Below are 15,933 nucleotides of genomic sequence, written 5' to 3'. Positions count from 1 at the left end.
CTAAGAGCTAAATCTAACTTCCTCTTGAAAACATCCAGTGAATTGGCCCCTGCTTCCTTCTGTGGCAGAGAACTCCACAGATTCACAACTCTCTGGGTGAAAAAGTTTGTCCTCATCTCAGTCCGAAATGACCTACCCCTTATTCTTAAATTTAGGTCCCTGGTTCTGGACTCCCTCAACATCAGGAACATTTTTCCTGCATCTAGTCTGTCCAATCCATTAAGAATTTTATATTTTTCTATAAGATCTCCTCTCATCCTTCTAAATTCCAGTGAATACAAGCCCAGTCGACCCATTATTTCATCACGTCAGTCCCACCATCCCGCGAATTAACCTGGTGAATCAATGCAGCACTCCCTCAATAGCAATAATGTCCTTTCTTAAATTAGGAGACCAAAATTGCACACAATACACCAGGTGTGCTTTCACCAGGGTCCTGTACAACTACAGTAGGACCTCCTTGCTCCTAAACTCAAAACCTCTCGCAATGGCGGCCAACATGCCATTAGCTTTCTTCAATGCCTGCTGTACCTGCATGCTTAATTTCAGTGACTGATGTACAAGCACACCCAGGTCTTGTTGTACCCCTTTTCCTAATGGGCCACCATTCAGATAGTAATTTGCCTTCCTATTCTTGCCACCAAAGTGGATAACCTCACATTTATCCACATTATACTGCATCTGCCCACTCACCCAACCTATCCAAGTCACTCTGCAGCCTCAAAGCATCCTTTTCGCAGCTCACACTGCCACCCAGCTTTGTGTTATCCGCAAACCTGGAGATGGCGCATTTAATTCCCTTGTCTAAATCGTTAATATATATTATAAATAACTCGGGTCCCAGCACCGAGCCTTGCCGCACCCCACTAGTCACTGCCTGCCATTCTGAAAAGGTCCCGTTAATTCCTATTCTTTGCTTCCTGTCTGCCAACCAGTTCTCTACACATGCCAATACCCTACCCCCAATACTAATGTGGGACCTTGTCAAAGGCTTTTTGAAAGTCTAGATGCACCACATCCACTGGCTCTCCCTTATCCAGTTTACTTGTTACATTCTCCAATATTTCCTGAAGATTTCAAGCATGATTTCCTCTTCATAAATCCATGCTGACTTTGACCGATCCCATCATTGCTTTCCAAATGCGATGCTATAACATTTGTAATGTCTTCTGTATGATCCTGTTGTGACTAGCACAGTGAATACATGTCCGACATCTTGTAAGAAGAGTTTATTTCCAACAACCAACAGAAACTTCTAAAAGGTCACGACCTCAGTCACGAGGTACAAACACACTCGCCAGTTTCTACTCCTGGCCTCAAGGGGCGCTGACATTACATCTCCCCCTTCAACGTTGGGGTCATAAATTTAACCTTTAATCAATTTAATGTGGATAACAAATTATTTTCAATACTAATATTGATGACAAATACAAACATTACATCTCCCCCTTCAACGTTGGGGTTTCATTTACGTGTACGTCCATGACATATAAATGAAAATACAGTACTATTAAAGCCATTTAGATTTGGCTTTTAATTCAGCAGAACATTTGTACATTTCCCATATATTTTCCTTCAATACTCTTTTGCATTCGATTTAAATTCTGCTTATGAACCTTAATATCCACATAAAGTTTTACATTAGAATCAATTAAGTGTGCTGCTGTTTTCCACTTTAACTTGAAAACCTAGAAACCTAGGGTTCTGTCTCGTTGCCTCTCACTGCGTCTGGGAGACTGGCTCCTGCCTCTCGCTGCGTCTCAGCGCATCGTGTCGTCTGGGGGACTGGCCCCTTCTGGGAGACAATTTCTTGGTTCTGGGAGACTTCTTGGTTCTGGGAGAAGATTTCTTGCTTCTGGGAGTGACTCCTCCATCTAGGTTTCTCGCATCTGGGAGACTGGCTCCTCTGTCTAGGTTTCTTGCCGCGTCTGGCTACAGGTGGCCTATCCCTGGCTACAGGAGTCTATCCTCGGCTGCAGGACTATCCTGGGCTACAGGGTTCTATCCTGGGTTACAGGGCTCTATCCTGGGCTACAGGGCTCTATCCTGGGTTACAGGGCTCTATCCTGGGCTGACTCTCCGCCTCATCTTGGAGACTTACTCCATCTAGGAAGCGGACTCCCCCTTCAAAAAAAACTTTTGTCGCTCTTTTGATTTCTGTTGCTGGCATGTACTTCATCCAACTTAACTTTCAAAGCAATATTTTTACTCTTTTGTTTCCTGCATAATAACTCAGCTCCTGCAGAAACTTCGACAAATCATCTGCACTTCTTGGCTTCTTAACTTTTACTTCTTTAAATTTGTCACTTAGCGTCTTTAAACTGCAGCTCAGGTCGTGCTCCTTTAACGCTGGGCTCCTTTAAGTTCTCGAACATGGCGGCGGCCGTTATCGTCGTGCAGGCGCGGGTGAGGGGCAACACGGTGGGAAGGTGGCCGTGGCGGCCATTACTCCCTCTGGGAGAGGCAGTCTGTGGAGACCTACGATTCCTCTGTCGGGGACTCGTGACGCCTTTTCCTCGCTGGTGATCCCGATCCCCCTGCCGATCTCTGGCCATCACAGGGGGCGACCTCCTCTCCATCTCCCCCGCCCGATTGTCTGTCACGCGGGTGGGTGGAATCCACTATCAGCCGGCCTTCCGAACGGGACTTTCGACCTGCTGGGTGAGTATGAGGAGCTGCAGGACGTGGTAGAGGCTCGTGAGGCTGATCGGCTCTGGGCCCTCCGCTGTTTGCGAGGCGAGGCCACGCGCTTACTCTTTGGGCTTGCTCTTTGACTTGGACTGTGACCTGCTTTTTTTTCCTTCTCTTTTGACTGAGCATTGGGACTGGTTAACTATCCTCGGCTCCGAGCTTTCTTCTTTTTCGGCCCGCAGTCGCTCATTCTTCTTCTTCTTGCATGGAGAGTGGTCCCAGTGGTTTGAGTCCCTCCATTTTACTTCTGACACCATATAATGTTTTTGGTATGATCCTGTTGTGACTAGCACAATGAATACACGTCCGACATCTTGCAAGAAGAGTTTATTTTCAACAACCAACAGAAACTTCTAGAAGGTCACTTGACCTCAGTCATGAGGCACAGGTACACTCGCCAGCTTCCACTCCTGGCCTCAAGGGGCACTGGCATTTACCCTACCCCAATATTAATGTCTTGTGTGGGACCTTGTCAAAGGCTTTTTGAAAGTCCAGATACACCACATCCACTGGCTCTCCCTTATCCATTCTACTTGTTACATTTTCCAAAATTCCCAGAAGATTAGTCAAGCATGATTTCCCCTTCATAAATCCATGCTGACTTTGACCATCCCATCACTGCATTCCAAATGCGCTGCTATAACATCTTTAATAATCCACTCAAGCATCTTTCCCACTACCGGTGTAAGGCTAACTGGTCTATAATTAATCTCCCTCCTTTCTTAAAAAGTGGAGGTACATTGGCTACCCTCCAGTACACAGGAACTGATCCAGAGGCGAGTGAACATTGGAAAATGATCACCAATGCATCCACCATTTCTAGGGCTACATCCTTGAGTACTCTGGGATGCAGACCAACAGGCCCTTGGGATTTATCGGCCTTCAGTCCCAACAGTTTACCTAACATAATTTCCTAAGATTTAACTAAACTGAACGAGGACTTCTGGTAATGTTTTGGCGACCTAAGACGTGCGCCATTTAACTCCGCTCCGTTGAAATCGCTAAAACAGCCGATAATACATAAAAACGGAAGAAATCACTTACCGGCAGACGCTTGTTGTCGCATAAGTGACATCATCAGAAATCGACTCCGGTATTTTAAATGACCGGTAGAAGATACCCCACAAGAAGACTTCCTACAGTTCCTAAAGGCTCTAAATCACCTCGGAAGAAACGCCCTGTGAAAACTGTGGAAAGTGAAGAAGTCTCTGAAGAAGAAGCCTCCACTTCAAGTATGGAAGCAGCTAAAAACATTTAGTGGAAGAAATCAAAACTTTACTGGGTGAGCAACTTGCGGCTGTAAAGTCGGAGATCGCTGCTGGGAGAGCAGAAATCTGTGAAAAGATCGATAAGATAGATGTCCGCATAGAAGAAGTAAATGCCTCTCTGAAAGGGGAAATTAAAAGTCTCGAAACTGATATCAGCCGTAAATTGGAACCCATTCTCGTTACATCTAAACAACATAGTGAAGCCATTCGGGAATTGGAATCTGCTACTACTGAAAATGCTCAGACAACACACAAACGGATGGCTGAACTGGAACGTATTTCTGGGCAACTTGTCAAGGTGAATGAAAAATGTCTTGATTTGGAAGGGCGTTCTAAACGCCAGAATTTAAGGATTGTTGGGGTGAAAGAAGGAAAAGAACAGGGTAGAGACCCTCGTGATTTTGCAGCCCAATTACTCCAAGATGTATTTAACCTGGATGAAAAACCCAAACTGGATCGGGCGCATAGAGCTCTGAGAACCCGGCCAGGACCCGCAGCTCAACCAAGGCAGCTGATTCTGAAGATACACAACTCCTATGTTTTAGAAGACATCGTGAAGAAAGTTGCCAACAACAGAAATCTGAGCTTTGAAGGGAATAACATACGAATCTTCAGAGATTATCCAGCCGAAGTCGTGAAGAATAGAGCACACTTTACCAAGTCGAGAATCATTCTGAGGGATATACCAGATTTCAGATATGGTCTACTGTACCCAGCCAAACTGAGAGTTACATATAAAGCGAAGGAACACCGAACCGATCCGGATAAGGCATTCAAGTTTGCCCAAGATACTGCTGATTCCGTCAAGGATAAGTAACTGTCTTATTGAGTTTATCTCATGAAGAAACCTGGTCTTGATCCCTCCTCTCTTATTAACTACCACCCAATCTCAAACCTCCCCTTTCTTTCAAAACCCCTTTTTTTTCTTTCTTTCTTTCAAAAACAACTTCACTGGCTTCCCATCTCCCACCGGATCACCTACAAAATCCTGTTCCTCACCTACAAAGCCCTCAACCATCTGCCCCCCCCCCATATCTCACTGACCACCTCTCCCCCTACCAACCCTCACGGTCCCTCAGATCCACATCAGCCGGTCTCCTCTCCATCCACAAGTCCAACCTCCGCAGTTTTGGGGACAGAGCCATCTCCAGGGCATCTCCCAGGCTCTGGAACTCCCTCCCCCAACTGATTCGCAATTCCGTGTCCCTCACCATCTTCCAGTCCCGCCTCAAGACCCATCTCTTCACCTCTGCCTATCCTTAGCCCCACGTCCCCCTCCCTTTTCATCTGTGCATTAATTGCCTCATAATGTGTTTTGAATTGAATTCTGTCCTTACTTGTGTACTAGTCATGTCTCTACTATTTATTTCATTCCCCTTACATGTTTTTCCTCTACCTGCTAAATTTTTGTAAGGTGGCCTTGAGACTCTTGAAAGGCGGCCATAAATAAAATGTATTATTATTATTATTATTATTATGCCAATCAAGAGGACTATATAATGTGTCTTTAATTCATTCTAACTATCCACTTATATAGTGGTCATAAAATAGGGTTAGGGGTTATAATTCATTTATATTGTATGCATTTATATTGTGTTTATACTTAATATGCTGTTATAAGATTGCCGACACAGTCGGTTAAAACTTCAAACAGAGAACCTGAGAGACCATATGATAGAGAGAGAGGGAACAAGGCAGAGAGGGGGAGGGCTAGGGACAGACTTGTAGAGAGAGAGAGAGAGAGAGCAAGAGAGAGAGAGAGGGAGTGAAGTAGTGTTATAGAAAGTTAATGTAAGTGAGAGGCGGTTAGAGGAAGTTTTGGGAAGGTTTGGGGGACTGGGGAGTGATGAGGGTAGATGAGAGGGACAGGGAGAGGGAGGAAAAGAGAGAGCGTGTGGCTAAGTGCTGGGAAGTATTGAGTAAGTTTTGGTAAGTTTGGGGGAAGGTCAGAGATTGAATTGGAATGCGTGGGAAGCTGGTGGGAGACAGAAGGAGGCAGAGAGGAAGGGAGAGAGAGATTGCTTTGTCTATGTAAACCACATCTGTAATCAACAACCTGCCAAAGGCTCCCAACTGAATCGTTTAATAGCATATTTAATATACTAATATTAGTAAGTCACGCAATAAGTCTCGTATATTAATCTAATATCCACTATTTGATTGTCAGATTTATTGTATGTTATTATATTGTGTTTATACTCAATATGCTGTTATAAAGCTGCCGACACAAAGTCGGCTAAAATGTTAAATAGAGAACTTGACAGATTGCATGACAGAGCGAGAGGGAGTATGGTATACAAAGGGAGGGGTAGGGGTAGAGCTGTAGAGAGCTAGAGCTAGAGGTAGGAAAAGGGAACCCAGGAGTGTTATAGAGAGCCATCGTAAGTGAGAATTACTTAGGGGAAGTTGTGGAAAGTTTGGGGAGTGTAGGGAGCGATGGGGGAAAGCGAGAAAGACAGGGAGAGGGGAGAGGTAACGAAAGAGAGAGGGGTTGAGTAAATGTAGGAAGGCATTGAGTAAGTTGTGGTAAGTTTTGGGAAAGTTAAGGATTGCACCGGAATGTCTGGGAAATGTGCTGGGAGGCAGAGGGGGAGGGAAGGAGAGAAGGCTGCTTTGTCTATGCAAACTGCAGGTGGAATTTACAGATTACTATAAGTTTACCGACTTTGGTCAATAGTTTAACACATTAATATCAGAAAACTATCTAATAAGTCTTATATATTAATTTAAATACCCAATATCCATTTATCTACTTTGTATACAAAAATATATTTAACCTTTTGGGAATATCCTTGGGAACTCCTTGACAAACATATACACTGTTTTTTTTTATTCTGTTCTGTTCAGCGTTTTTTAACTCCCTAAGGAGCGGTGTTATTTGATATTAACATCTACGGAAGTTAACACGAATTACACCACCAAGGGGTGGTATTCACCAACAACTTGTCTTTATGCTGCAATTTTTGTAATCTTTTTTTTTCATCTACTATTTTTTCTACTCTTTTTATGCTGGTGTTCACAAAATGTATACACAAATTGATTATTTTCTGATGGATTCAAAACTGATCCCTTATACATTCAATCCTACATGTCACAATAACATAATTTCTGACTATTGTCCATTAACCTTCTCCTTAAAACTAGAAGGAATGCATAACAAAAAAAACGTTTTGGAGATTTAATCCACAAATATTAACTGAACCAGGTTGCTGTGATTACCTGAAGCAACAGATGGAATTATTCTATAAGACAAATGACACACCTAGTATTTCGGCTACATTATTGTGGGAATCTTTCAAGGCCTTTATCAGCTGCATTATTTCGTACTAAGCTTTTCAAAACAAAAAAAACAGGTCGGAACAATTGGAATTAGAAAATCAGCTTAAACAGCTTAATTCAGAAAATACGATTGATTCCTCTACTGTTAAAGATAATAAGATAGCAGCATTACAATTTAAATTAAATCAGATCCTCTCGGCAAAAGTTGTTAAGGTATTTCAATATATTAAGCAAAAAAATTTCGAATTTGGTGATAAACTGCACAAACTTCTGGCACGCCAACTGAGAAAAATTGAAAAAGATCACACCATTCAGAAAATTAGATCAGAAAAAGGAGAGCTGCTCACACTACCCAAACATATTAACGAAAGATTCCTAAAATTCTATCAAAATCTATATGCATCCATAACATCAGCCGACTCAGCAAAGATCAAAGACTTTCTTGACAATTGCAACCTTCCATCACTTAATGAGGAGGGACGAGAAGAATTAGGTGCTGAGATTACAATAAAAGATATTGAAGAGACCATTAAATCACTGAATAGTGGGAAAACGCCAGGTCCAGATGGATTCAGTAATGAGTTTTATAAAAAATTCAATTATTTAATTTCCCCACGTCTACGAGCCCTTTATATACATGCTTTTAAAGAACAGACTTTACCACAAACCCTTGCCGAATCAATCATCACATTGATACCTAAAAAATACAAAAATCCTGAAGAGCCTGAATCATACAGAGCAATTGCTCTTCTAAATACAGATCAGAAAATTTTAGCTAAGACTTTGGCAAGAAGACTAAGTTTGTACATCAGTAAATGAATACATCCTGACCAAACTGGATTTATACCTTAACGACATTTGTTTCATAATTTGAGATGCCTGTTTAATATAATGTATTCACACAGAAAGATAAATGAAGACTTAACAATTATTTCTTTAGATGCAGAAAAAGCATTTGACCAAGTAGAATGGGCCTACCTCTTTACAGTGTTGGAAAAATTCCAACTAGGAGAACATTTTATTTCATGGATAAAGCTGTTATATAATAACCTGGCCGCCAGAATATTGACTAATCAAATTCTGTCACCTAAATTTCAATTATCCAGGGGTAATAGATAAGGATGTGCCCTTTCACCAATGTTATTTGCCTTAGCCATAGAACCCTTAGCAGAAATCATAAGAGTACATCCGGGCATTCACAGATACAATATTAAACATACCAATAACAAGATTTCGTTATATGCAGACAATGTACTTTTATACATCACCAATTTTCAAGTTAGTATCCCAAATATTTTAAACCTTATAGAACAATTTGGTTCCTTCTCAGCGTATAGAATAAATTGGAATAAAAGTGAAGTTATGCCAATAAAAGCTCAAGACCTTTTACATTTCCAAAAATTCCCTTTCAAAATTGTCATTGAAAAATTTAGATACCTTGGAGTTTATGTGACTAGAAAATACACCTCCCTATTTCAAACAAATTTCCCACCATTAATTACTAAATTAAATGCCCTCATTCAAATTTGGAAACACTTCCTATTTCCCTTATAGGTAGAGTAAATGCCATAAAGATGATTTTCCATCCACAACTCCTATATCTATTTCAATATTCCAAATATCTCCCCAAATTAAAAAAAAAAAAAAACTTGAAAGTTATCACAAATTTCATTTGGGACTATAAAACCCATAGAATACACAAACAACATTTACGTAAATCTAAAGAAAATGGTGGTTTAGCACTTCCCAATTTCCTTTTCTATTACTGGGCGACTAATATTAGAAACATAATTTACTGGATGGATGATACATGTCAACAGGTAAACTGGTTAAAAATCGAGAGGGAAGATTGTTTGCCTTTTAATATAGGCGCGATTCTTCTTTCTCCAACACATCTGAATAAATCAATGTATGAGCAAAATCCGATAATACACAGTACCTTGCGCATTTGGAAACAGTTAAAATCAAATCTCAAACCGAGAAATTTCCCTCTCCTTTTACCAATCGCTAATAATCCCTCGTTTAAACCGTCTACTTTAGATAAGGCATTTGCACAATGGAAAACCTCAGGAATTAAAACGGTGGGAGATCTTTACAAGAAGGGGATTTTCCTCTTGTTTCAAGAATTACAGGAGAAATATCACTTAAAAGCAAGTAATTTCTAAGATATCTTCAAAACCGAGACTATGTGAAAACATATACACAAGACTGTCACTCTATGGGTCCAGATATACTAGATGACTGCATGAATAGACATGTTGATACAAGCAAGTTAATATCCTACATTTACAATACTCTTTTAACACCACACATCTCATCTTCTGAGAGGCATAGGCGAGCATGGGAAGACAAATTGGGTTTATTAATTTCAAAAGATAGCTGGGAGGGAAGCCTTCTATACATACACTACTGCTCTCTCAATGTTCGGCACTCCCTGATACACATTAAAATATTGCATAGACTCTACTATTCAAAGACCAAATTAAACAAGATCTTACCAAATGTCTCTCCTATTTGTGATAAATGTCTCCTCCAAGAAGCGACTGCAACCCATTCTTTCGCCTCCTGTATAAAGTTACAAAACTTCTGGAGGGGAATATTTGATATCTTCTCCAAAATACTTAAAATTAAATTGGAACCAGATATAAAACTGATCATTTTAGGTATGTTAGATGCCTGCTCTAAATTAACGATATTCCAAAGACGTTTCCTCAACTACGGCCTAATAACGGCGAAAAAAATTAATACTCAAACTCTGAAAACAGACAACGGTCCCTACAGTGAAGATGTGGATTACTGATATGTCCGATACACTACATTTGGAAAATATTAGACTTGTATTGGCGGAAAAAGCAGATCAATTTCTTAAGACATGGTTCCCTTTTACTGAATTTCTGCAACAGTTAAATGGTTAAACACAAATTTAAATCCGATGCCAGGGATGGGTGAGGGGGGGGGGGAAGGTATATCTCCATCTTTTCTTTTCTTTTCTTATTTCTTTTCTTTTCTCTTGCACTTCTTTGGTAACTTAAGGGTCTTTTTCTTATTTTCTCTTTCTTCATTCTCCCCTTTTTTCTCTCTTTTTCTCATTTATTTTCTTTTTTGGATTTAGGTTCTAATGTTAAAAATGAAGCTGTACAATAATTGTATAACTGTTATGTCGACCGCCTTATCCTTGTACAATCGCTTCTAATAAAATAAATTAAAAAAAAAAACTAAACTGAACTGAAACTGATAAAACATTATATGCATCCAGTCGCTACTTCGATCAATTCAATTAAATACTGGTCTGGGATTTTGGCTGATTGTAACATTGAATCCCAGTAACAGTGATACCTGAAATATACTATTTCAGAAAAGGAAGTGTCTGTCATTATCGATAGCACAGAAAATAGAGTTATTGCAGAAGCTTGATTGTGGTGTATCTGTGCGGCGTCTAACTGAAGATTATGGTGTGGGAATTACCACCATATACGACCTAAAGAAACAGAAACATAAGCTGTTGATGTTTTACAGTGACAGTGATGACCAGAAACTAATGAAAAATAGGAAAACGCTGCATAGGGCAGAAAACAAAGATCTTGACCGTGTGATGATGGAGTGGGTTCGACAATGAAGAAGTGAGCATATGCCACTGACTGGTTTGATGGTAATGAAACAAGCTAGAAAATACCATGAAGAACTGAACATTGGAGGCGAGTGTGAATATTCAGATGTGGCTGCAGAAATTTAAGAAGCGTCATGGTATAAAATATCTGAAAATCTGTGGTGAAAAAGCTTCTGCTGATTATGATGCAGCTGAACGTTACATTGATGAATTTGCCAAGATGGTATCTGATGTAAACCTTAGTCCGCAGCAAACATACAATGCTGATGAAACAGCTCTCTACTGGCGCTACGTCCCTAGAAAAACATTAACAACGGCTGATGAAAGAGCACCATCAGGTTTCAAGGACGCACGCTAAGGACAGGGTGACTGTTCTTGGGTGTGTAAATGGTGCAAGCACACACATGTTAAAGTTGGCAGTGCTTGGAAAAAGCCAACGTCCAAGATGCTTTAAAGGTGTAACAAATCTACCTGTGCATTATTATGCAAACAAGAATGCATGGGTAACCAGAGAAATGTTTACCAATTGGTTCAATAACCATTTCGTACCAGCTGCACGAGCTCATTCTAGGGAAGCTGGACTGGTAGAAAACTGCAAAATTGTATTGCTCTTAGACAACTGTTCCGCACATCCCCCTGCTGAAGTTCTTGTGAAAAATAATGTTTTTGGCATTTATCTTCCCCCCAATGTGACATCTTTAATACAGCCTTGTGACCAAGGAATTTTGCGCTCAATGAAGAAAAAGTATAAAGACTTTTTTCTGAACTGCATGCTTGCTGCAGTCAACAGAGGCGTAGATATCAAAGACTTCCTGAAAGAGTTCACTCTTAAGGATGCCATTTTTGCACTTCTTAATGCTTGGAAAGATGTAACTAAATCAACATTAAAAAATGCATGGCACAAACTTTGGCCTGCAACAATGTTCGATGAAAATGAGCCTGCAGATGAAGACTGAAGGATTCCGTCTCACTGACGAGAAGAAGATGATATCAAACCTCATTGCTTATGCCAAAAGTGTTGCAACAGAAAATGTAAAAACGTTAGAGTCAGCTGATATCGAAGAAGTGCTGAATGTTGACAATGACGCACCTGTTGTGCATTCCTTGAGTGATGGAGAAATTGCTGAAATGGTATTAGATAACAATAAGCATGAGGATAGTACAGGCAGTGATGAGGATGATGACATTGTGAACACAGGTGAAAAAATGCCCATAGATGATATGGTAAAACTGTGTGATCAGTTAATTGGTGGCATGGAACAACGTACATTTTTCAGTGCCCATGAGATTATGGCAGTTTATTCAATCAAAAGAGGCTGCTTGGACAGAAACCTCTGTTAATGAGACAGATGACACTGGAGGAAGTCTTTAAGCCCGAGAACGATGGTCACGATGGGAACGATGTGAAGCACGAAGACGATGGTCACCATAACAACAATGATGACATTGATGTTTCTCCAGGATCCTCAAAATAGTTGTTTTGTGCTTTTACTGCATGTAAGTATTTTTTCATGTGTTTAGCTTAGTTTAGCTTAGTTTGAGCCAGTTTATGTTTAAAGTTTTACTTAATGTTTTATCTCTTTTGTAATTATTTATTCGGGGGATTCAAGAATCCCCGAGCTAGGCCACCTAAGGCCATGTAGCCCCGCTAGGGTGACAAGAGAGCGCTACCTCCCTCACCGAGTAACTGCCGGGATAGAGGCGCAAACTCGCGACCGAGTAACTGCCGGGAACGAGGTGCAAACTCGCGACCGAGTAACTGCCAGGATCGAGGCGCAAACTCGCGACCTTGCGGCCACGAGCCGAGCACTCTACCACTGAGCCACCCGGTCCCCTAAAAAACGTTAAAATCTACGCGAAAAATATTCCATTCTGAAATCCGAAAAATTCCGAAATCCGAGAAGTGTCTGGTCCCAAGGCTTTCGGATAAAAGGTTGTGTACCTGTATTTTGCATCATTGCATCATTTGTCTTAAATCACCTTACGGACCATCTTTAGATAATCTTATTACAATGTACTCTTGGAATGGGTGTCTGTGTTGGTCGCATGAATATGCGGCTTGCATGTGCATTGCGCCAAAAAACATTCCTGAATATCAGTCACAAGTATTCTATACATAAACCTTTATGTAAGTTGCTTAACGATATACCACCTCCTCACTCATTTAATACATTTTTTTAATATTGTAATTCTGTATTTTAGGCTAAACATTTAATGAAAAAAGAACAATGGAATTGTTAAATAATCCGAGAAATATTTGCCAGTTGAATAATACTTCAGAATGGATAAATACCAGAAATTACCAGTATAACGTTTTATTTCAGAGGCAGGAACATTACTAATTGATACAAAATTTAGAACATCTACAATAGTAGCAGGAATAGATCACGTGCCCTATCAACCCTGCTCTGACATTCATAAGATCTGTTAGCTTTGTACCTTATATCCATTGCATTGCCTTCAAAGGTCCATTTATTGTTCCTTAACTCTAGATCCACAGTTCCCAAAAGGTCCATAAATCTATTGATCCCAGCATTAAGTATAGCCATTGGCAAGCATTCCAGCCTTCTGAAGCAGAATTCTTCCTCCATGATGAAACATCGCAAATCATCCTTCTCCTGAGACCATCCCCTGGTTCCAGGCTCTTTTACTGAATAGTCTCCATGCTTCTACCCAATTACTTCCCTTCAATTGTCTTCAGTAGGTATGGACCAATCTTCCTGAATATATTTTTGTAAAACAACCCCAAAATCCAGGGGCCAATTTTGAGAATTTGCCATGCACTTACACCAATACAAGTATATTCTTCTGGTATGGAGACCAAAACAGCTATTATTTCAAATGAAGATAGACACGAAAAGCTGGTGTAACTCAGCGGGACAGGCAGCATCTCTGGAGAAAAGGAATGGGTGACATTTCGGGTCGAGACCCTTTTTCAGACTGCTTCAGTTTCGAACCGAAACATCACCCATTCCTTCTCTCCAGAGATGCTGCCTGTCCCGCTTTTTGTGTCTATCTTCGGTTTAAACCAGCATCTGCAGTTCCTCTTACACATTATTTCAAATTAAGTCTCAGCAAAATCCTGTTCCATCGCAGCAACACCTCTTTACTTTTGCAGCCTAATTCTTTACAAAAAGGTCAACACAACAGTTGTCTTCCACATTGCATGTTGTACAAGTATCTCAAAAACTAGCTTGTGTAGAGCTCTTTGTGCATCAAAATTTGTGAGTTACTCTGGCTGCAAGAAGTATTGGTTTTCCGTTCTTCCTACCAACGTAAATAACCTCACATTTTTCCACATTAAATTCCATATTCTATTTTCTTTTCTCACAGCTCATTTTGCTAGAGATCATTTTATTATTACTCAGGCTAATGTTATGATGACAAATGGGGCCCTACACATTTTTCGGACTATCACCTACAATAAATAACCATATTTTATGTTATACATTTTTACCCAACTATTTTATGCAAACATTGTTGGGATAAATGTTTTTAAAAGTCTAAATGTAAAAAAAAAGTTCCTCAATGCTAAGTGAGTTCACAATTCTCGAAAAAACAGTACCATTTGAGGTTTCCTGTTTTTAATAAAAATGTTTGTGGTTTAGATGTTTAAGGGGAGCTTAACCACAAAATTGTTAAGTATAGTACAGTTCATTAGTGTAATACTTGTTATTCTAAAATTATATGGTTTTAAATTTGTACATCACATTTCACTTATTCTTCATAGCTGCTGTATAATGTAACCCTTTTGTTATTAAATGCAAATAACTGAAAAATTGACATACTAAGAAATTATATAAATCATGAGAATATATTTTAAATATATACTTTCTACCTTGTGCCATTTGGTACAATATGGTAGATGAGCAATACGTTCTCAAGTATTCATAATCCCTTTGTAATTAAAGTAAATGGCTGTCACATTATTAAAATATCGTAACCTAAAGTGAAATACAAGTGTTTCTTACAAACATTTGAAGGAAAGTGGAACCTTTCACAACCTCAGTATGTTTCTAATTAAGTAGTTTGGAAATGCAATCAATGATGTAACAAGAATACATGGTAAAATATTCTACGTCTGAGTTAACTGATACATATATTTAAATTGTATTTAATGCAGCAATACGGAGGGCATTGAAACAGATGGATAATGTCCAGTGGTTTTTAGAACTAAATATACCATGATGTTTGATCTTTCAATTGGAAAGTAAAAATAGAAAATGATGTAAAGTGGGTGGTAGATGGGTGCAAGATGCAGAGCAATTGTCTTGGCTGGGAAAGTCAGGAAGCAGCAAACGAAGATGAAAAAGAAAGGAAAAATCAGCCAGAATAGATATATTGTTGATATGAATATCAATGAAGATATAGGAGAAGTATTTAGAAAGAGGTACAATCATCCAGGTGCACTATAATCTTTGTACAGACTGGAAAATCATATTGGTCAATGCATTGAGCTCATATATTTAATTCAGGACATTTCCTGGAACTGGCACCTTGGAACAAAACAGTTAATTTCAGATATTACCCTATAAGACAGTGTTTATTCATAATCTCCAGGCAAAGAGCTCTACAGGCACGGGGAACACCATCCCTCTATCTCGCCTGGCTACGCTAATTAAAATGCTGTAGGTTTCTATGCTTCACATTCTTCTAAACTCCAGTAAATGTATGACTAATGAACTCAATATCAATATGCGTCTGTCCTGCCTTTTAGTATGGAGACGAGGAAACACTTTTTCTCACAGAGAGCGGTGAGTCTGTGAAATTCTCTGCCTCAGAGGGTGGTGGAGGCAGGTTCTCTGGATGCTTTCAAGAGGGAGCTAGATAGGAGTCTTAAAAATAGCAGAGTCAGGGGATATGGGAGAAGGCAGGAATGGGGTACTGATTGGGGATGATCAGCCATGATCAAATTGAATGGCGGTGTTGGCTCGAAGGGCCGAATGGCCTACTCCTGCACCTATTGTCTATTGCCTGCCATCCCAGGAATCAGCTCAATAAAACTTTGTTGCACTGTGTTAAGAATGTTTCTTCATATATGGAGACAAAAACAGCACACTAAACTCCAATGTAGTCTTACTGATGCTG

General features: G+C 39.9%; 1 protein-coding gene across 1 annotated transcript in view; it reads right to left on the bottom strand.

Moving 5' to 3' along the window:
* Nucleotides 1-15,933, bottom strand: part of tbc1d5 (TBC1 domain family, member 5) — a 392,441-nt gene that overhangs the window by 130,144 nt on the left and 246,364 nt on the right. The window lies entirely within an intron of this gene.

This window comes from Leucoraja erinacea, chromosome 2 (genome assembly GCF_028641065.1).
Source record: "Leucoraja erinacea ecotype New England chromosome 2, Leri_hhj_1, whole genome shotgun sequence".
Lineage (NCBI taxonomy): Eukaryota > Metazoa > Chordata > Chondrichthyes > Rajiformes > Rajidae > Leucoraja > Leucoraja erinaceus.
The sequence above is the reverse complement of the archived record's forward strand: the minus strand, read 5'-3'. Positions and strand labels throughout refer to the sequence as shown.